Here is a 24,064-nt window from a genome sequence, read left to right on the forward strand (position 1 = left end):
TATCACAAGAGGCTCCTCCCGTTCTCCACTCATACTTGCACATAACAAGACCGTAAGACGTTCTTTCGCAACTTTTCCACCAGTACAACTATTTCCTTTGAAACGCAAAGTTTTGTCGGGTAAAGCACGGAAAAATAATCCAGTTTCATCGGCATTCAAAATATTTTCCGGAGCATACCCGTCTATGATTGAAGGTATTTTTTCTTGCCAGTTTCAACAATCGCCATATTAACACTGGATGATTCTCCGCAAATCACTCTGAAGTTTATACCATGTCGCTTTCTGAATCTTTCTAGCCAGCCATTCGAGGCTTTGAAATCTCCAATACCTAATTCTGTCGCGAATTCTAACGCTTTTGCTTGTATCATTGGTCCTGACGTAGGGACATTCTGACTTCTTAATTTAGCGAACCACTCTAGCGTTGCCTTGTCAATGAGAGCTCCACTACCACTTAGAAACAGTTTAATGTTCGTTGCCATTTACATGCCAGTCTTTCACTAGTTCCTCTTGCTTTTTCACAATTTCAGCTGCCTGTGTCTTTCCAATCTTAAACACTTCGGACAGTTTACGCACACCACACTTCTCACGTTTATGATAGTCTATTATGCCTACCTTTTCTTTTAAAGTTAAAAACTTCCTCGGAGCCATGTTTACACCAACTTACCAACGTAAAATTGAACACATCGAAAGCCCGCGAGTCAATGAAATGTAACCTGGCAGTGAAGGTACAAATTCCAGCGCTGTCGAGCATGTCAGATCACACAACTTCCGGAAGTGATAGCGTAGCTTAGTGTTGCCTTCCAAGAATCTGTACAGCCTGGATCAAAAGTTACGGTGTCTGCGATTCTTCGAAGTACCGCCTGTACAAAAAGTAAGCGAATACATACTGTACAGGACAGAATTTTTTGAAAAAGAAAGTGTCTGTTAGGAGAGGTTTAACTGGAGTTTCTCGTGGCTATGGTGTGTCCGCGTCCGTAATAAAGGGTGTCCATATAAGAGGGGTAAATTACTCACACACACCATGGCATTTAATTATGGACCTAGAAAATCATCCATCAATGAGGGATGTCCGCCGGTGCGAGGTGTCCGTTAAGGCAGGTTTTACTGTACATACATATTTAGGAAACTATAATTACATTTTGTATTATCTTTATGAATCATGATGCATGGAATAGAAAAATACAGTGTTTATTTTCCATATTTTGAGTTTAACACATATGTTCCAAATTCATAGTCACTAAAATCAATATAGTCCATATTTTGGCTAAAAAGGATCAACACTATGAGCCTGGTGGTAGTAATATTACTACCACATGACGTGCGCCTGAGTGCCGCTGTTAGTAATACTACTACCACAAAATTTGAAATTCAGCCACTCTAAAGCTATTCAAGTTATTGAATTCGTTTTTATTTCAACGTGTTGTTGATTTCTTTTACTATCAATAGGTGGTGTTATCGATCGATAGTAGTTGCTAGTGCAACCTAGGGATGTTTCATAGCCATGTGGACTCAGCTAGACATTACCTAACTGCTGACATAGGTATTCCTCACGTGCTCCGCTCAGGTAAGCTCAAATTTATGTACGTGTGTTCTAATGATGGATTATATTACTTCATGGATTTAGAATGAAAGTGTAGTAAGTCAGCAGTCTGCAATCATCTCTCAAGTAGTCGATTTATACTGAATACTGAGATATGGAAATGCGTGTATATGCTGAACACTGCGCATGATGACATGATTAAGTATCCACAGCAAGAGGGAACCACGAGAAATCCACACTATCAGCAGTAATGGACTATAACAAATTCAAAGTGCTGATAAATTCGATCAATTGCTGGCATGTTATGCATGGACAAGGAAGTTGATCGAGTAGTGGAAAAAAATATTCTTCCATTCTTCCATAATGAATGCTTATGTACTGTACTGTAAGTCTTGTTCACAAAAACTTCCCCTATCAAAATTTTGTGAACGTTTGGCAATTGATTTGGTGAGTAGTGTTGGGGCTGAAATTACTGAAGAATCACGATCAACATCTGTGGTAAGGCTAGTAAGTAGAGATCATTTTCCACACAGAATACGTGCAGTGGGTGGGAAGAAGGAAAGACACGCACAGCATACGTGCAAGGTTTGCTACGAGAAGTCCAAACACAACACCAGTCGTGCTATGAAGAAAATGACGACCGTATATTGCCGTTAATGTGACGTTGGTCTTTCCATAGGAGAATGTTTTGAGTGTTACCATACGAAAGCTAGGTATTGGGAATAATAATATGTAATTCTGCTGTTCAGTGACTGAAAACTATCAAAGTTTTCTGAGTAAATTACAAATTCAAGTGTGTGAGCAAAGATAACAGAATGTACCAATATTGTAGCCTAAGTTTCTTCCAATGCTGAATGTAAGCATTTTTGAATTGATTTCATGTGACAGTCCACTTTTTCTAGAATGTGTATATGAAATTGTTAATTTATATTGCAAAAACTGACAGAACTATAATTTTTTCTGAGTTTAAAACACACTGACACAGGGTAGGGACGCTACCTTGACTCGTCCGGGCTCACAGTGTTACAGTAACAGACTGTGTCTGTCCCACAATTTCCTAACTTGGGGAATTCCATTCATCAAGTGTGCCAGTGGTTTCCTGATTATTTTTAATTCGGGCATTCCCTTTCATTGCTTCATACCTCCATCTAGTTCATTACCATTCATTCATACCTTGAATTAGCAGTGAGACGGATCATAGTGTTCTTGTATGAATCACTGTGTCTACAAGTAGGGCTACAGTGTATTCAGTTGTATATTAATAATAATAATAATAATAATAATAATAATAATCACATGGCCTCAGCTACCTTGTGCATACATTTCAATTTGACGCCATCTGGCTGTCTGCTTGTCAATTTTGACGTTCCGTTTTCCTCTAGGCTTACTAGATGGCATACCGAGTAAACCGGATCTCTCTTGGGTGTCTGTGGCTGTGATTTAATTAATTTTGTTGGGTAAACACCAAATGTGTCACCAGACATCTTTTACATGCCAACATCGTATGACATGGTATGTGCTTTTTTTCTGCCCTTCAAAAATCTGACTACCTCTGCCAGGTTTGAACCCACTACCTTGGGATCTGGAGGCCGGCACTCTCTCACTGATCCACAGAGCCAGCTAGTTGTATACTGATATTCATTAAAGTGATTAACATTGTTACAACATGCTTAAAGTAGCACAGTTGACCAGTTAAAATTAAAAAGTTACAAATCAGAATTTAAAGATGATGGTTTGTCAACTGACAGCAAGATAGTATTTTGTAATTTGTGCCGGTGTACAGTGACATCTACTTAAAAGTTCCTGGTGCAACACCACATTTCAACCAGTAAACATCAGGCTAACAAACAACGCAATTCTAAGGACAATTGTTGCTGACAACCAACAACTTTGAGTGAAACGTCCGAGTTGAACACTGATCTCTGCCATGCTCTTTTCAAACTAAATAATCGATGCTTCAGGGAATTCTAGAAATATACTGAACAAGATGAATCAATGTTCAGAAAAATCTACTGTTCAGTCATATATGATGAAACTGTTCAAAAGACAAGAAATTAAAGACTGTCCAATTTGCATTTACAATGATGAGGCCACAAAGAAGGTAGGCCACTTGGAAATGTAATCAATGTAGGCGGTGTTAAGTGAAGATTATTGTTAACAGATTCTTTCACAATGTTCTAGAAAACTACAATAACAAAATTATAGCAAAAACTGTTCAAGGATGCTATGGGTATCCTGTGGTTAGAGCGCAAAGTATGATAAAGTGTTACTTTTTATTAGCGATGTCACACCTTATATGATAAAAGCTGGAGAAGCAATATCTGCTATATATCCTGAGATGACTTAGTTGTGTAGCACGTCTTTCATAGTATGGCAGAAGTGGAAAGAGGCAGTTACCTCAAATGTACCCAGAAATTCCATTGCCACCTACACTAATTCTAACTAGAAGGGGTAAGTGGCTGCAAGCGGCTTAACACGTTCACGGCTGCTTGAATACTGGTAACAATTACCATGGTACCCTAATGCTTGTTTTTTGCTTAACGAAGTTTATTTCTGTGTCCCTATGCATTTTTTATTATCATTTGAATTATTTCAATATTTATGTGCACATAAACCGTGATGCACACAGTGCGTCAGCAGCACTACCAAAGAGCTTTTTGCCTCTGGTGTAGTTTGACGCAGTGTAATGATGCGTAGTAGAATTTAATTATTGCTATGTGAACAATCACTGTACAACGTGCCTAGTCAATATGCCTTTGGAGTCAAGGCCTGGACATTTGCTGCAGTAGAACATTTTGTCTCTGTGTTGCTGCACTTCGTAACACTGTCTGCAATACTTCCACAATCTACACCCATTCTCCTTAGCCACACATTTGCTGGCAAAATGCGTTCCTGTAGGCGGCGTGATAGATTTTGGGAACCTATGAGACGGTGGCCTGTAGTTAGCTGGTAACTCCTCAATTACTGCCAGTCTTTAAGCTATAGAGTGGTGCCTTCTTTCCAGAGAACCTGTTACAGTACAACATGTAGGAACTGTATAGGATCATTTCAACTTCATGAATTTGTAGTTTTCAAAACCACTTGGCTGCTTTCCTTGTGAAAGTATAGTAAGAAATCATTTGGACCTGGTGACCTGTGCCAGACATATGTTTATTACACTGTACTATCATTTTAGGCTTCAGTTTTTCTGTCCCTTCTCTTGTTGCTCACCTCTACCATGTTGAGTTCATATTCTGTAGAAATGAATTGTACTGCACGCTTATCACATTACTTTCCCATGTTATACTATCAGCATAGCAGCAGCTACAATATGATACAGATCCACCGCAAGCAAATTTTCATGGCTTGTCGATCAACTAGTAGATTGCAGTTGACATATTGGCCACAAGTGGTATGTGGCGTAGAAAAAAAAGGGCGGGGGGGGGGGGGGAACTGGCTGCTTATCACACAAAGAACATTTGTTTCTATATTAACATACACTAATACAAACTCATCAAAATCAATGGTTAGTTTCTAAAAGAATAAAATCATCATCAACGGCCAATTCAATCATTATATGATGTGGGCTCAAAGTCTATGGGCAAGATAATTACGTAATACGTCTTTCCAGAGAGTATGGTATTGGGCAATTCTCTTCCAATACACTCCAGTAGTTCTCAGTAAGTCCTTGTTCCATCGGTCCGGTAGTCTTTCTCTTGGCCTCTGACATTCTCCAGAATTCCACAAGAGTAAGTTTTTTCATTTGTTGACAGTCCTTTCTATGAGCCACATACCCTGCCCACCCTATGAATGACGTCAGTAACCTTACGCTTCTTTTCATGAGAGTTTAATCCTGACATAAATTGGCGGAGCATCTTGGCTTTGTACGTGGACAGAGACATAATTCACTGGATAAGCAACTGTTGCACTCACTCCACTGTATGTAAGCTCAAAGAAAAATTGTTTGGCATATTAATTTTTATTTTATTACATTTAAAGAGTTTGGAAGAGTATGTGATCAAATTAAAATGCATTTGCACTTGTTTATAAAATATTTATGAAATAACAAGAAATACAGGCACAAGGTGTGGTTCAATATGCAAAGTCTCCTTGTGGTGTACAGAAGCACAGAGTTGTACAGCATGGAGTTAAGGTGTTGCATCTTTCCATCACCAGTAGGTGAGTAAGTATTCATAGTGAGAGAAATGGAGCAAGAGGTAGACCATCACGTGTTGTGAACCACATCAGAGGAAAACCGCTCAGAAGTGATCACTGTGTGTTGCGAATGTATTCAATAAAGTGAAAAGAATCCAAGTTTAGCAGCAAAAGAGGTAGAGAAACTAAGTGCAGAGTTGGGTAGTGCATCAGCCAGTTCAGTCCATAACGTGCAGCAACAGTTTAGAAAGAGAGGGAAATCAACAACACCAGGAAAGGAATGCAGTAAAGCTTCTTTTATATGTTTCACACTTATATGTTTTCTACACTTACACGTTTTTTTTTTCAGCGATCCTGACAAAATCCTATACATATTATGGTGAGTTATTTCATTTATATCTTTCAACATAAGATGTGAATGAAACCTACGACACTCTCTTCCCTTCGTTCTTTTCGAGAATAACAAGAGGCAAGATGATGACAACTGACAGTATAGGCTGAGGAAAGCGGTTAAGTAGCGTGGTGAGCTACAGCTCGGCGACACAGATTTCATATGAGCTCCTCTGTAGCCGATTCCGGTCGCCTAGCGTGAAGCGGCCGTGAAAGACACAATTCTCTGAGTTGTTCTAATAATCTCGTGTCTTGAAACAAATACATACATACATAATCATTATAGACTGTTATGCCTTTCAGCGTTCAGTCTGCAAGCCTCTGAGAATTTACTAAACGTCGCCACAATCCTCGATTTGCAACTAGTGTTGTGGCCTCATTTAGTTCAGCTAACAAATGAATACAGTGAGACATTTTCATACCACAATCATACGTTTATGTTCAGCAGTTCCCTCAAACTAGGTCTCACAGGAAAAAATCTTGCAGAAATTAATACACAGACTGACAATTGCAACAGGTAATTATGCAGAGGCTTAGTTCATTACAAAGGCTTGAAGAATAAATACTGTAAGCCAAAGCAGTCTACAATAAAGATGGAAAGACAAATAAGAGAGATGAAGCGAGTTTAAAACTGAAATGTGAATCAGGATCTAAGCCTTAGTCATAGATGTAAATATTAAAGGATAACGGGTTAACCAGTAAGTTAGGAAGTCCAAGCCACCTGATCATAGGAATGCCCAGAAGCTGCAATATATCTGAACAACCCAAGCCTACTACATTAAAAACCAAACTGTGACCATTTACTAGGCCACCTAGACACTCTCCTTGGCTTAGAAACCACGACAAAATTCCACAAACACAGATTGATCTTTTGGCCCTAATTTAAAAAAAAAAAAAAGTCTCAACAAGTAAGAACTCAGAAAAAGGATTTTAGGACAAAGCATTCTTTTTAATGTTAAATTATTATTTACAAGCAAACAAAATCTGGGTTCTTATCACCCATAAGTAGAGGCATGATTTTTTTGCATTAACAATAAACGCAACAAAAAATATTTTGAAGCAATTTTGCAATATCTTTATGAATCATATGTTTCTGGTTAAGAAAATATGGATATTATGTTCGTGAATTAAAGCAACAAGTGATTTTAGTAAGCCTTCGGGACCTAAAGTGATACTAAAGACATTTTAGCTCATAAATAGGATTCAAGTTTAACGTCCTTAATAACCGTCCCCCCTCCCCGTCGCACACTACCTCCCCCCCTCCAACCCATACGTCCTTTACTAACATTAGTTTTTAAAGTCAACAAAGAAGCCCCCCTCCAACCCATACGTCCTTTACTAACATTAGTTTTTAAAGTCAACAAAGATTTAACTATGTGATTGCTTTATGCTGTTTTATCTAGAAACTTTTGTGTATGCAGCTGACGATGATCGCAGAGCGATCTAAACATATCCTGTTATTCTTAATGATTTTATAAATTGCCAAAGGCAAAATAAAAGAAAGGTATCGATTAGGTGGAAATATTTTCTTATAGTGACTAAATTAAAGCGAATTCAAGCGATTAAGGCCATTTTAAAGCAAAATTCAATTATTTTGCGATAAGCGCGATATGACAGGGAAATCTGTAGTGAATAACGAACTTGACATTTTGTTCCAAGATTATGTATGAAAAGAAAAAGGGCGAACAAAGATTCATCAACATGAAAGAAATATGTTATCATTAATGTTCTGGAAAATCTCTTTAAGACATAGCATCAAAGAAAAGGGGTTGGCTCCAGGTTTCTTGCCAAACAAAATGTTTGGAATGCTGTTCTTGTGGTGGCTGGTAATCCCACCCTAGCCAGTCTCCTCACGGCATTCTACATTCCTGGAATCCCTAATGACGTCTACAAACAGCACAACTGACTGGTGTATTTCGGCTTCGTGGTCAGGTAAAGTTAAGAAAGTGATCACAGACAGTATCAAAGGTGGGTCGCTCGACAAGTGTTATGGTGCACAGCAGAGCTAAACAGTTTGCAAGTGAAGGTTTATACATTTCGGAAAGCAATATTTCAATGTGTAAATTTTGCAATGTTCATATCGAGTGGGAGAAAAAAGATACTGTCTTAAAACATTGTTTTAAAAATAAGGGACATTCAGAACAAATTTAGCACCTCCAACAGTGAAACGGCAGGCAACAATAGAACTCTCATTAGATATGCAAAAGAAAGCTAAGAGTGAAAAAATAGAATTTATTCACGAAACAACAGAGATGGTACTCAAAGCCAACATCCTGCTGGAGACGGTAGACGAACCTGCAGTCCGGAAATGGCTTCAAAAGTATGTACGAGATATGTACAGTCTATCAATTAAACCTCCACAATCAACGATCAGTGGTAGTAAGACTAGGTTTTCTAAGACCTCTTTCTGGTAAAGATTTTTCTTTTTTCTATTGGTAAGGATCTGGAGACCTTCCCACAGCCAACCAACTAAGAAAATAATACACCCCCGTTGCCCAAACCAAGTACTAGCAAGCATCAGTCTTTGGAAGGGAAAACGGACTTGGCTCTTATCTGCGACGAAACTACCGACTCTTCAGGCCGCTGTGTGTTCGGAATCTTGATCAAAACTCAGGATCCAGTATCTGAACAGAAAATATTTTTGTTAGAATGTGCATTTGTAGATGCTGCGAACAGCAGAACATGTTCTCAAGCAATCCTGTATGTTTTGCATAATTTTGAAATTAACCACGAGAATGTAAAGTATGTGATAACTGATTCCGCCCCATATATGTTAAAATGTTGTGAATTGCTTAAGGGAATTAGGGGAGAACATTAAATTCACATCACCTGCTGGGCTCATAAATTCAGTTTGTTCAGTGGTGTCCTGCAAAAGAATTTGAAAGAACTTAATGCCATTATGTCAGAAACAAAGAACTATTTTCATACAACAAGGAAAATCAAACACATGTTTCGTTCATACCTAGACGAAAACTTTCCAGATATGTCAATTTCATTGTATTCCGAGCCTGTGTTGAGTCGATGGGAAGTTGGTTAAAAGCTGCCTCTCACATACATGCAAATGTTGATATCCTCCATTCATTTTTCAAACACTTCTCACTGAAACCTACACCAGTGTTAAACTGGTTGGTAGAAATGGAAGATGCCAGATTTTGCAACCTGGCCAAGCAGCATTTGTTTTTGAAAATTGGAAGTTTATTGCAGATGTCATTTTGGAATTAGAAGGGTCTAACAATCCATACTCTCACTTGCTTGTTTCAAATATAACAGAACTGAAAGATAGAAAGAATGTAATTGGTTCTGGCCATGTTGGTGAACTAGTTAGTAAAATTATTGAAGGGTTTAGTGAATCATTAAAAAGTAAAGCGACTCTTCTCTTCCATAATGTTAGTGTATTAGTTGTAAAGAAAATTGAAAAGCACATGTCTCCAAGTGATGCTATTTTATTTGGACTTTTGAATGATTTGTTTCATCCAACTAATGTAATTCAATCAAGCTATACAAATATTTCGTCAATGAGTGAAAAAGTAAAAAAAATTGTCTGGCTTTAAAATGTTGAAGCAGTCTGATATTATTGCTGGGTACCTTGCTTTTAAAGATATTCTGCAAAAACAAATTGAAGAAAATCCTGGTCAACAAGTTGAAATAATTCAGTCACTCCTGGCATTCAAATTAATGCACCTGAAATTTGCAAATTCTGTTTTAAAGTCTGTTTGGGTTCCCTGTTCATCCGTTGATGCAGAGAGATTTTTTTTGAAGTACAATTTGACTGTCAATGACCCGAGACGATTAATGAAAGAGAGCCCCATTGTAACATGAGCTATGTTATCTTTGTACAAAGTAAGGAATGGGTAGGATGGCCCAATGATACTGTAATGTAAGTGCTATGTAATCATAATTAGGAATAAAATGAAATAATATTGGATGCTTACTAATCATTTATACATCTACCATTCATATAAATAATTCAGAACCACAGTAATGAAACCTTTAACGATTAATTTTAGAATTTCATTCAAGCAAAATTAAAGCGATACAGCAAATCTATTTTGTGAAATAACGCGAAAATGAGTATCCTTCTCATGAAATCGTTAAAAAATTAATGCAAAACATCATGCCTCTACCCATAAGTAATAAACAAAACATTTTTACATAGGGTAGTGAGCAATACATCATAGCGATCAATTTCTACGGATATCAAAGCATAAAATAATGAATATTCTTGTAATTTATACTTACATAACTATTCCAATCCAGCCCATAAATTAAGGTGCCTCCCTGCACATGACATATAGCGAGTGACTTATTCTTTTAGTTTTACACATATCTTACGGCTACATATTTCACCTATGTAAGACTCACACGATGGAAATATCACTGCGTGCAGTCCTGATTAAATGTCATACTTCCCTTCTTGGGCTGGGAGGTTGTTCAAACATGATGCTTTCTCAAGAAGCACAGGTTTTACTTCCAGGAAGATGATGGCCTTGAGAAAGAGCCACAATTCAATTAATATTTAGTACTGTAATAGTAATTATTGGTTTTAGTGAATCTTCTTTTAATTGTCTTCCTATTACAAAAAAGTAATGTGCTAATTATTTTTAGTAACACTAGGTAAGATTCCTAACTAACTTCAATCCCCACAATCTAGTCTACCAGTCTTGTTTTGTCAATAACTTATGCATGCATAATGAATTTAAACAAGTAGATGCCCTCCAATCAATATTTGTTTTCACACATACATTAGGGATTTTTTTTTAAAGTAAAAAAAAAAGTACTACACAATCAAAGCATCTCGAAACTTTATAATTTAGGTTTCAGTCTAACATAGCTTGAAATCAAACTCAATTAGGATCTGAACACATAGGATAGTTGTAATTCAGTCTGTATGTAATAATAGATAATTTAAAAAATCAATTGAAAATACAAACATTTTCACTAATTACTGTTGCTGCTCATAAGAGAACAAGATACATTATCTAGAGTATCTAAATACAACAGAAAAAGCATAAATATTTCTCTTCTAAAGAGATACAATACTATATAATCGTGCAGTGTCTTCTTGTCTAATCCAAAGTCCATAGAATCTTGCTCACTTTAGGAAACACTCTCCACAAACCTACTCTTTATACTGCAGTGAATGCGTCTGTATTCACAGAACATGACTAAGCAACTCATTTTAACTTGATGTCATGACAAAACACGATCAAAAGTAGGTTGCAATTTCATACTATCAAGGAGCTAACTATTATTTCAGTTTGATCTATCATAGGACAAGCAAACATTGCACTTATAAAAACCCAATTAACCAATTCTGAAATTATGATTAATTGTTACAGTAAAAGTTATGACTCACAACAGACCAAAGTAACTTATTATACAAATTAACGGACATCATTCAAATAATCATACTGGTTAGATCTGAAATAGAAAACAAGGTACTATACAACTACATATAATCAAGTAAAACAGGACTATTGTTCGAACTAGGCAAGTGCACGAGTGTAGGCAAGACCAAAGAGAGATTCTGTAAAACATTAAACTCATAGCTAGCACCAAGCGCTTTCACTTCTATCTATACTAATCTATAAAAAGAGACTGTGAGTACCAAGCTCGATAGTTACAGTCACGTAAGTGCGGTCAGTGTCCAGTATTCAGGAGATAGTGGGTTCGAACCCCACTGTCGGCAGCCCAGAAGATGGTTTTCCATGGTTTCCCATTTTCACACCAGGCAAATACTGGGCCTGTACTTTAATTAAGGCCACAGCCGCTTCCTTCCCAGTCCTAGCCCTTTCCTGTCCCATCATCGCCATAAGACCTAACTGTGTCGATGTGCGACGTAAAGCCATTAGCAAGAGACTGTGAGTTTATGTATATGTAACGGATAATCTCAGAAACTACCAGACAGATTTTGAAATTTCTTTCACCATTTGAAAGGTATAATTCTGAGTAACATAGGCTATGTATCATTCTGGAATATCAAAGGGTACCTGCAAGAACCGAGAGTTAAAGAAAAAATTGCTGGAATAATAAATTTCAAAGTTTGTGTGTTTGTGTTTTTTATTTTTCATATAAAAACTACTTGACTGATGGGGTCAAAATTGGCAAGCATATAGCTGATACCTTTGGTAAACAGGCAAGCTACTTACTATCATGCTAACTTTTAAATGGGCTATGTATTGAAAAAATATATAAAGCAAGCCACAGGAAAACTTATACTTGGGATCCTTCAAATTGAATGGAGCACATCAAGTGAACTTGAAGACAATTTCCACCTTCATTACAAGATAACACACAAAGTTTGAGAAAATGAATTCTTTCCTCCTTCAGGTCTTGAATAAAGAGATCTACGTTAGTTAGAGTCATACAGCAACATGCAGTTTATGTACCAATTTTCCTGGTTCCTGTCAAATAGTGACAAGATTTAAGTGGTAATATATGTCACTCAAGAAAGCAGCCTCCTGAATTGTTTTTCATCATCGAGGAAATTGATGAATTGAAGTTTCTTGTTACACCCACTGTGAATACTGATTCTGGCATTTAGTCCAAAGAATTATGTTCCCTTTGCACAGTCAGTGAGCAGTCGTGAATCAAAACAACTGTATGCATGGCACAAAATTCCTCAAGGTAGGGTCTGAAAAGTTATGTTAATGATGATCTCTATATATGAGTGACAGTGCTCACAATGTCAGACAATTAAAAAAGATGCACAGGTAAAAATGAAGTTTAGATGATGCTGTGAGATGCAGTTTATGGAGCACTATAACATAAGGGAGCACTGTCCAATGAGATTTCAAAGCTCTGTAGAAGTCTAAAGTCAAATACGTATTTTTAGTTGTAGTTTATGAGGCACTGTATAATTTTAAGTATCAGCAAGTATCAGTAAGAATCAAATACGCACTTAAATGCACTACAGAGTAAGTACTTGAAGAGTTCAGTTGAACTTTATGAGGCACTGTATAATTTTAGAACTTAACACTGTGTGTTGATAGATCAAAAATGATGTAAAAGTCGTAGATCAAATATGTGCTTGAAGTACAGAGCAAGTTCTTGAAGAGTAGATCGGCACTGTGCTTCCAAAAGTTATGTTAGACTAATGAAGTTATTGAAACACGACATAGAAAAAACAATTGTGAAGAGAAAAAATTACTAAAAAGAGCAATATTGGAACAGTTGAGGAGCGTAAATGACGTAGCATGATATATCTTGAAGGTCAATCTTAGAATAGCGTAAAGTATAAATTTGAAAGTTAGAGTGGTCAAAATCATTAGGGATGTTAGAAAATGTGAATTAAGAGAGTGGAAAAAAGAATGTAATAAGGAAAGAAAAAGTTCAGGTAGAAAAACAAAGGAGAAATAAATAAAGGGAAGAAAAGGGAAGTAAATGAGAATGTGAAGTTAGTTTAAGGTGGATTAGGAGAATGTGTTATAGGAAGTGGAAATTGTTGGTAGGAACTATATAAGGTCTGGAATATTGAATTTGGGTTTGTAAAATTAGCATTTTTGATGAAGCGGATAAGGAAGTCGAATAAAATATTAGGTTTTTCAGAAATATCATTTAAATTTAAATTGGGGTTGAAGTACTGATCAAGATGAATAAAACAATTTTCAGTAGTGTTTAGAATGGGGCCTTTGTTAATAACTTTAAGTATTTTTAAGTCTTTATCAATATTGGTGAAATTATGATTAGAGTCTTGTATGTGTTGTCCTATTGCAGAGAATCTGCTGTATTTATGGCACTGATGTGTTCAGAGTATCTGATATGAAAGTTACATCCTGCCTGTCCAATATACGAAGAGCTACAGTTATTGCATTGGAATCTGTATACTCCAGATTGAGTTAGAGTTGTGTAATAAATCAAGATTTCTGTTATTGGTTCTGAAAGATATTTTCATGTTATGTTTTTTAAGAATGTTAGTTATTTTATAAGCATTTAGGTAGAGTGTAAAGGTGGAATATGCACTGGGTTTGATTTTATCTTTTGTTAGTGTGGTTCTGGGGCAGTGCTTGAATTCAATAATATGGTTTATGGAAGAGGTGTTAAAGCCATTTAATTTTGCAATAGTACGGATAGTGTTTAATTCATTATTTAAATCTTTCTTAGACACTGGAGTGTTAAAAGCACAAAAAATTAGGCTGTTATAGGAAGCTTGTTTATGTGCTTGTGGGTGTATAAAATCTTCCCGGATAGAGGATGCTGTTAGAGTTGGTTTTCTGAAAATTTTGTAAGTTAAACAATAAGGGTACCTGGTAATAGTTTAGTCAAGAAAATTAAGGGTTTTATTATGTTCAGATTCAAGGGTAAATTTGATGTTAGGATCAATGTTGTTAAGAAGAAGAAGAAGAGTGGAGTCAGCACTGGATGATTCTTCATTTAAAATAACTAGTGTCATCGACATACCTAGCCTAAAATAAGATGTATGAGAAATTATTATTAATTTTATGAAAGAGTTGTTAAAGCCATTTAATTTTGCAATAGTACAGATGGTGTTTAATCTTTTTTAGACATTATTTTGCAAGAAAACAAGATATATTTCTGCCAGGATGCCTGAAGCTGGTGAGCCCATAGCTAGACCATCTTGTTGGTAACTGGTGTTATCAAATGTGAAAAAGTTATTGTTGATTACTAATTTTAATATGGACATGAAGTCCTTAATTTCTAATTTACTCAGGTGACTTGATTTCTTGGAAAATACAAAAATTAATAATAATAATAATAATTTCTCAAACATCTTATTTTGGGCAAGGTATGTCGATGGCACATTTACTTTAAATGAAGAATCATCCAGTGCTGACTCCACTCTTCTTCTTCTTAACAACATTGACCCTAACATCAAATTTACCCTTGAATCTGAACATAATAAAACCCTTAATTTTCTTGACTAAACTATTACCAGGCACCCTTATTGTTTAACTCACAAAATTTTCAGAAAACCAACTCTAACAGCAACCTCTATCCGGGAAGATTTTATACACCCACAAACAAGCTTCCCATAACAGCCTAATTTTTTGTGCTTTTAACACTCCAATGTCTAAAAAAGATTAAACACCATCCGTACTATTGCAAAATTAAATGGCTTTAACAACTTTAACAAAGTCAACAGTAACTTAGAAGACAAAATACTGTGTAGTCGACATACTTTGTCCTTGTGGCAGCCTCCGCATGGGGGAAGTTGTAATAATAAAAAAAAGTATTAATAATAAATTCAAATACCGCGCCAAAAAGACACTAACAAAAGATAAAACCAAACCCACTGCATTTTCCACCTTTACTTTCTCCCAAAATGCTTATAAAATAACTAACATTCTCAAAAAACATATTATGAAAATATCTTTCAGAACCAATAACAGAAATTTTGATTTATTACACAACTCTAACTCAATAAATCTAATATTTTTTCTAAATCTGGAATACATCATCATCATCATCATCATCATCATCATCTGCAATTTCCAGCTGCTGGCCGGGTCTGCTTACTAAATCTGGAACATACAGATTTCAATGCAATAACTGTAGCTCTTCGTATATTGGACAGACAGGACGTAACTTTAATAACAGATACTCTGAACACATCAGTGCCATAAATACAGCAGATTCTCTGCAATAGGACAACACATACAAGACTCTAATCATAATTTCACCAATATTGATAAAGACTTAAAAATACTTAAAGTTATTAACAAAGGCCCCATTCTAAACACTACTGAAAATTGTTTTATTCATCTTGATCAATACCTCAACTCCAATTTAAATTTAAATGATATTTCTGAAAAACCTAATATTTTATTCGACTTTCGTAACTGCTTCATCAAAAATGCTAATTTTACAAACAAAAATTCAATATTCCAGACCTTATATAGTTCCTACCAACAATTTCCACTTCCTATAACACATTCTCCTAATCCACCTTAAACTATTTCACTTTCTCATTTACTTCCCTTTATTTATTTCTCCTTTATTTTTCTACCTGAACTTTTTCTTTCCTTATTACATTCTTTTTTTCACTCTCCTAATTAATTCACATTTTCTAACATCTCTAATGATTTTGACCACTATAACTTTCAAATTTATACTTTACGCTATTCTAAGATTGACCTTCAAGATATATCATGCTACGTCATTTACACTCCTCAACTGTTCCAATAAAGCTCTTTTTAGTATTTTTTTTCTCTTCACAATTGTTTTTTCTATGTCATGTTTCAATAACTTCATTAGTCTAACTTGCGTAACTTCTGGAAGCACAGTGCCGATCCACTCTTCAAGAACTTCCTCTGTACTTCAAGTACATATTTGATCTACAACTTTTACATCATTTTTGATCTATCACACACAGTGTTAAGTTCTAAAATTATACAGTGCCTCATAAACTACAACTAAAAATACGTATTTGACTTTAGACTTCTACATAACTTTGAAATCTCAATGCACAGTGCTCCCTTATATGTTATAGTGCTCCATAAACTGCATCTGACAGCATCATCTAAACTTCATTTTTACCTGTGCATCTTTTGAGTGTTTCTTTGGCTATATTTCAACGCACAGTGCTCCTTAAAGATTTTAGTGCTTCACTAGCAGAAACCAAACAGAATTATTTAAACTTCGCAATTTATTTCCTATGCATTGTTTTAAACTTATTTGTAATTGGCTGATGATGACCATGAATACTGGTCGAAACCGGTACCAATTTTAATTAAATAGGAATGTAAACTTACATTTCTTATTTTAATAGTATTGAAAGGTGGAACTATTATGTACCTTCTTTTGAACTCACTTCAATACAGAACAATATGAAATTCTTATCTCTTAACATTAACCATTTTGATCTCAGATATCATGTAGCAGGCCACTCTTACCTCCCACCATGCAAGAGGACCATCTGTTGCCACCGATATTAATTTTCCCATTTCATGGCACACAGTGTCCAATATGTCTTCAGCACAACTGTGTTCAATAGCCATGGTGCCAAGCCATTCTTCCACACATCGAACACCATTAAAGAAAGGTATGACAGTTAAGCACAGTCTGTTCTATCTGAAAATTCGTCCAGTGATAGAGCACACACGGGCATCATTAATTTCCTGCTTACCAAGCTTGATAGCTACAGTCGCTTAAGTTCGGTCAGTATTCAGGAGATAGTGGGTTCGAACCCTGTGGATGGTTTTCCGTGGTTTCCCATTTTCACACCAGGCAAATGCTGGGGCTTAATCTTAATTAAGGCCACAACAACTTCCTTCCCACTCCTAGCCCTTTCCTGACGCATCATTGCCATAAGACCTATCTGTGTCAGTGGGACATAATGCAACTAGTAATAAAAGAGAGAGAGATAATAATGTTATTTGCTTTACGTCCCACTAACTACTTTTATGGTTTTTGGAGACTCCAAGGTGCCAGAATTTTGTCCTGCAGGAATTATTTTATGTGCTTGTAAATCTACCAACATGAAGCTGATGTAATTGAGCACCTTCAAATACCACCGGACTGAGACAGGATCGAACCTGCCAAGTTCGGGTCAGAAGGCCAGTGCCTCAACCGTCTGAATCACTCAGCCTGGCAAGAGAGAGAGAGTGAAAACATTTCCTGCTTCAGTTTAGTACGAATATCCACTGATAACTATTCTACCCAGTGCACATTGGTAAGAGCAGATAGTGGTAGACTTGTCACAATTTTAATCACTTTCACATCACTTGGAAATACATTGACCCTTTCAACAAGAGACACTTTTACAGTTTCCAAGCTGACAAATGAATTTTTTGCCCTACCTAAAATCCAGGATACTTTCAAAAAATCCCAGGTTTGCCTTCTCCTGTTCTGTGAGAACTCATCTGATGCATTTTTGACTGGCCTCTAAATGAAGCCGTCAACAGTTCAACCTTCCGATTTCATGCATCACTGCCAAGTGGAAATTGTTGGTCGTAACTGAAATGCTTTACTGTTGAAAAGCTGCATTACTCTTCGCCCACTCTTAATCAGTGCAATTGTCTGATTACATATTTAAAATGTTTGTTTTGCATCTGTACTGTACGTTTAAGTAAAACAAAGAAGAATTTTAGTTTCCCTTCAGGCCTGAAGATGCAATTTTCAGAGTTCACTTTACGCTTCTTGTACTCACTTGACACAAACGTTCACTGAAACAACTGAAAACTTACACTGGTGTATAAGCAATGCATTATTTTTTAATTCAAGTTCAGAGCAAGCAACAGCTAACTACTGAGGCAGCGAAGAGGCCACAGGCTAGAGAAAAATAAACACTCACTGCTATTTGTGGAGCAAATAGGAAACCAGTTAGTTCACTTTCATTTCTTCAAGATTCAGTATTGCCATTTGTGGAGCAAATATTGTTTCAGGCTAGGACACTTGTAAGTCCTATATTACTCTAAGATATTTTTACTGTTTAAATTGTAAGTTTCACCTTTCTTCCTTTCTTTCTTTCTTACTCTTGACATCGTATAAATCATGTAGGTCCAGGGAAAAAGGCATTGGGGTCCAGATCCAGACTGGAGTCCACAATTTGAAGACCACATAAGTTACCGATATAACATTTCAATAATTATTAGAAGAGAGGTTACAGGTTTTACAAGTCTTAATAATATTAATCAATTCATTAATAATAATAATAATAATAATAATAATAATAATAATAATAATAATAATAATAAAGTGCAGTTTGATAGAATCTGATGTTCTTTCAAGAACATGTCATTCTATTTTTTAATTTTTTCTTTTTCATGTATAATCAATTGTTAAATGTTTTCTTTTCTGATATTTTCTAAATTGTATTTAATTATAAATTAGTTTCAACAGACTGAGGAACCTAACTGTTATAGATCATGAAAAGTATCAAAAAACCAGTGTGGATCTGTGAAAGGATAAATCCACACTTCAAAAGAAATGCATAGATGCATATGGCTTGTTTTAAAGAGATAAAAAGGCACCTAACAGCGTATTGTACAACCTGACATGGTACCTACTCTGTAAGAAAATAAAGGGTCCTTGAAGAATTGATCCTATTCATTTAACTTCTCTACAAAGATATGAACAGCAGTTTCAAATGCAAAGAAGTTGCACTAACAAGTTTGTACTCACCATAGATCACAAGTTGACGAGCTTAGTATATGCAGATGATTGCAGCAGAAACTAGTCAATACATAGAAAGAGACATCAGGAAGATATAGATTATGCCTAAACAAAAAATATTTTGGACTACAAGTTTAAAGGATAACAATGCAAATCGATAGTGAAGACCTTAATAAAATATGGTCATACAAGTAATCCACAACCAGAATTCAGGACAAAGTGTTTCTGCATATGAAAGATACAGGTGGAGGCACCCACAAGCAAGCTAGCTTGCAGTCCTTTGTGACTGCTGATATCGCACAATGACATGTCGTTTCACTTCAAAAATTCCACATGCATTGGCCAGGAATCGAACCACAGCTACCTTTGTGAGAATCAGAAAGCAACTAAGTTATCCAGCTATCACACCCCACAGGAGGAGGGGAAGATTTTAAAAATATATATATAATAATAAATGGCCAAAAATGAGAGATCTCAAGAGTACAGTCTCTGGTAAGAAAATTCCAACAAAACAAAAGTCAGAGGTTTATAGCAGTCATAAGATGTGTAGCATTATATAGATGTGAATGCTGGCCTGTTACCAATATAACAAAAATATACACAATGAAGATGAACAAGATGAGATGATCGTTAGGTCACAAATATCAAGAATCCAATAGTTGGACATACAGTGTTACTAATGGCACACAAATAGCAAACTGAAGATCCTTTGACATAAATGACACACTGAAGAGGAGATAAAAAGAGCAGGTCCTTCAACTAAAAAAGTAGAACTTTTAGGCGGAATAAGAAGTTGATTATAGCTATCATTATTAATGCAGTACTTACAATATCTTTAAATTTAAAATAATGTTATGTCACACAATTATTATTGTAAATAACTACCATATGTGTAGGTTGATAAAAATATATGGGCTTATATTCCTATTCTAAATACAATCAGCCACAAAAAGCCAAGAAAAGCTAGGAGGAATATCTTATGAATATGAAGCATATTGAGGGTGCTTATATTCTGCCTTTGTTAGACAATTCAATAGTAACTTCTACAGTACTATTTATTACTGCAAGAAGAACTCTTACCTGTCAATCTGTTCTTTCTGAAATTAGTCCTGAAGACCAATTAGCTTGACAGTCATGCCTTCTTCATATTCAGAGAGGCAAGCAATTTTCTATCAAGACATTTATATGGAAAGGATCTGGAACATAAAAGAAACAGCATATCATTTTTAAAAAACTGAAAATATTTATCATCTAAATTACATCTAAGGAGAGAAATTATGAACGTTTTTGTGTGTGTTTTGGGCTATTTGTCTTATGTCGCACCGACACAGATAGGTCTTATGGCGATGATGGGAGAGTAAAGGCCTAGGAATGGGAAGGAAGCGGCCATGGCCTTAATTCAGGTACAGCCCCAGCATTTGCCTGGTGTGAAAAATGGGAAACCACGGAAAACCATCTTCAGGGCTGCCAACAGTGGAATTCGAACCCACTATCTCCCGGATGCAAGCTCACAGCTGCGCGCCCCTAAACGCATGGCCAACTCGCCCGGTATGTACATGTTTAGGAGGTATAATCTTCAAACACATGCTATAAAAAAAAAAACAACCAAGGAAACTGAAAAATAATGGCCTGATGCATGTGAACAGTAGGTTCCAGAAAGAAAATACAAGAGTGGAAAAAGACCAACTGAAGGCAGGGATTAAGAAACGTTATAATAGCCTATTGTATTATAAAGAATGAATTTGTTAATACGTATTTTCATTAGACAGGTCATTAAAGGAAAAAAAAACACAAATACACATATTTCGTTATTCATTGCTAAATATGTAATATGGGAATTTTATAACAATGCCGATAATCCAGTACCTCTATGTCTAACCATTCTCAAGTTATGCGCGGAAGTAGTAACTGCTCATGATGTCATCGCACTGTAAAGTTTTCATGGCAGCCTTGACACTGTGCGTAAACTCGGCCCGTCTTTTTCTGCACTCCTCCTGCTTGTGTTTTTCCATTGCCATTGCTACTGGGCTTATTTTGACTTAGAATTGATGTAAATAACATTCGTTCGTATCAGTCTGAGCCAGAATGAACGATGTCTGCTGATGTCTGTTCAAGATAGTGATCTTGACATGGATATACAGGCCAAGCCAGCACGCAAATTTGGTGTAAATGTAATGAGTCTACCATCACGGATACAAATGAAGAAGTATATGCTGTTGTGAATTAGACAATATAAAAGCAGAGAAATAGGAAAAATTTATGTGTATAAAAAGAAATCCCTCATTTACAACACTTATTTTAGACCATGAAGTGTTGACAATGACAACGCATAACATGAGCTTAAAGACAAAGGACAGGGTAAAGAAACGTTTACTAACAATTTTAAATCCATCGAATAGAACTTGGGGTTTTATTTGCCACAAATAATTCACTTCCTGGGCAAATTCATGGACTGCGATTGGTAAAAAGAACAGAGTTGTCATCACCATAAAGAACACATTTCCAGAACCCGATGGCACCTATGCGGGCTTCAAGCTGTAAATTAAAATGGTACAATTATGTGAGTTTCCTAAGATTTTTAATGTACGATAAATGTAGATAATGTATTATTTTGATATACAGTATGGTACATAATTTAGTGTTGTAAGTAAAATCGTGAGAAGTGATTCTTGATGAGATAGTCCTTGGAAGGTCACGGTATTGGAGCAATGTTTTAGGCAGACAGATCCATTGGTTGAGCTTCAGGTGAGGCTCTAATTAGTTAGTTTATAAGAGGTTTATTTTATTCATTATTGCCTTCTTCCATCCATCGTTTGATGCCTCATATTTCATTTTATCACCCAGGCTCCTATTGATTTTGAGTACTGATTTTGGTACCAGCTTTCAATTTATTGATATTGCAGTCATAGTCCAATGCAGCCATCACTGACCTGAGCTTTCAGCCGCTGTATGAGAAATGAACTCTTTTAGGAGCATATTTCAAACAAATGTTGTGATAACTTTCTAGGCTTCCAGTGTGAACGTAGTATTTTATATGTCCCACATCTTTTGAAAACGATATATCCGAAACAATTTTCTTCAAGGATTCATATGCACTTTAATTTTCTTTAATCCACATTTTCTCTCTATCTTCCTTCTCTGTTAATGTTTCCTCCTGCAAAATTCTACCCTACTGCTAAACCTACAAGGCAACTTCGATTTGGAAATCTACGGATAAGTTTTTTTTTTCGTTCTCTATAGTTTTGGTTTCTACTTCTTGTATTGTTACAACTACAGGTAGGCATTTCAACAATCAGTCATCACACTCAATTATAATAAACAGCACTTCAAATAAATGGAAGAGTGACAGTACGCGTACTGTAACAATCAACTGGATGGAGCAGTTAGCTCGCTCTGAGCTTACAGCACAGTGACATCAGAGCTACTTGGGTTTCCTTGGTTTACATGTAATTAATCTCATAATAGAACTGTATTGAGGACAATATATTAAAACTATAAAATCCTTTTAATAACAACCACATACTCAATACATGCGCCTTTTAACTGGTTCAGTTTGACTCGTACTATTCAATAAACTCTATTTCAACCTTTGTTTTGCTCAATTTAAGAACTCCATAGTCAATAATTAATCCACGCTTCACGCATTGACATATATTTTAAGATCCACTATATCTATATCTTTTTACTTTAACAACCTCATGTTTGTTTTAACTTTACAGACTACAAATACTTGCTGTTAATCTGTACATATTGTTACAATTTCAAGTCTAATGTTATCATTTTACTTTTTATTATGGCATTGTCACTCTTTTAACAATTTTTATCATTCAGCTCAGGGCCCTGACCTAATCTTTGTAAATTAAGGCTGATGATGTTCGCTATGTCGAACGAAACATGTTCCATTATTTAAGACACCTCATGATTATTTTATAATTCAATGAGTAATGTATTGTACTGAGTAGGTGGTTGTTATTAAAAGGATTTTATAATTTCCTTGGTTTACCGGTCTGTGGAGTGGCGCACAGCAAAGGCAAATATATAGCTGAACCCTGCCCGATACACTCTTTGATTCTGAGACAATTTGACTTTTTCGTTTTGGTCTCCTTTAAGCAATTTTACTACAGGAACTGAACCCCTAAATATTTCTCTATGAACAGCTGGATCTGTAATTTACTCTGCTTTTATACCTCAAACAGGAAATCATCAGTTATGCATCAGCTTCACCTTTCCCTTAATCCTACTAAATATCAGTTTTTCACATTCTTAGGTATTTTTGCATCATTTACCATAGGCCTATTTTTCTATATAATTACCATTTTGGCCGATGCATTTTTGTAGATGCTGTGACAGTTTTTGTATGCCCATGTCATACCGGCTCGCCGCCATGCTCTTCAGGAAGTTGTGAACCTCATCTTTCAATTCTCTATATACCATAAGGTCATTAACATTCCATCTGTTATCAAAAAGTAGTAAAATAATATTTTATTTGTAAGAACGTCTGGAAAACTGGACAAAATGGAAAACCAACAGGGTACATGGGACAACATAAAATAATGGGCAAAGTATCCACTGGCATCTTGGAAGGGAGGGTGCGATCAGTCGTTGAGAGGAAGTTCGATGAAAACCAGTGTGGTTTCAGACCACAGAGAGGCTGTCAGGATCAGATTTTCAGTATGTGCCAGGTAATTGAAAAATGCTACAAGAGGAATAGGCAGTTATGTTTATGTTTCGTAGATCAAGAGAAAGCACATGACAGGGTACCGAGGGAAAAGATGTTCACTATACTGAGGGACTATGGAATTAAAGGTAGATTATTAAAATCAATCCAAGGCATTTATGTTGACAATTGGGCTTCAGTGAGAATTGATGGTAGAACGAGTTCGTGGTTCAGGGTACTTACAGGGGTTACACAAGGCTGTAATCTTT

At 35.9% G+C, this 24,064-nt stretch overlaps 1 protein-coding gene across 5 annotated transcripts in view; it reads right to left on the minus strand.

The window, feature by feature from the left end:
* The window catches only part of LOC136858385 (E3 ubiquitin-protein ligase Arkadia), a 321,712-nt gene that overhangs the window by 281,229 nt on the left and 16,419 nt on the right, over positions 1–24,064 (minus strand). For 3 of the 5 annotated variants that reach the window (XM_067137888.2, XM_067137890.2, XM_067137893.2), the window contains 2 exons: positions 20,219–20,334; positions 10,304–10,550 (listed from right to left, as the gene is read on the minus strand). The gene's annotated coding sequence lies outside the window, so the exon portion shown is untranslated. The remainder of the gene's footprint in view (positions 1–10,303; positions 10,551–20,218; positions 20,335–24,064) is intronic. The other 2 variants (XM_067137892.2, XM_067137889.2) reach the window with 2 other exon arrangements.

This window comes from Anabrus simplex, chromosome 1, assembly GCF_040414725.1.
Source record: "Anabrus simplex isolate iqAnaSimp1 chromosome 1, ASM4041472v1, whole genome shotgun sequence".
NCBI lineage: Eukaryota > Metazoa > Arthropoda > Insecta > Orthoptera > Tettigoniidae > Anabrus > Anabrus simplex.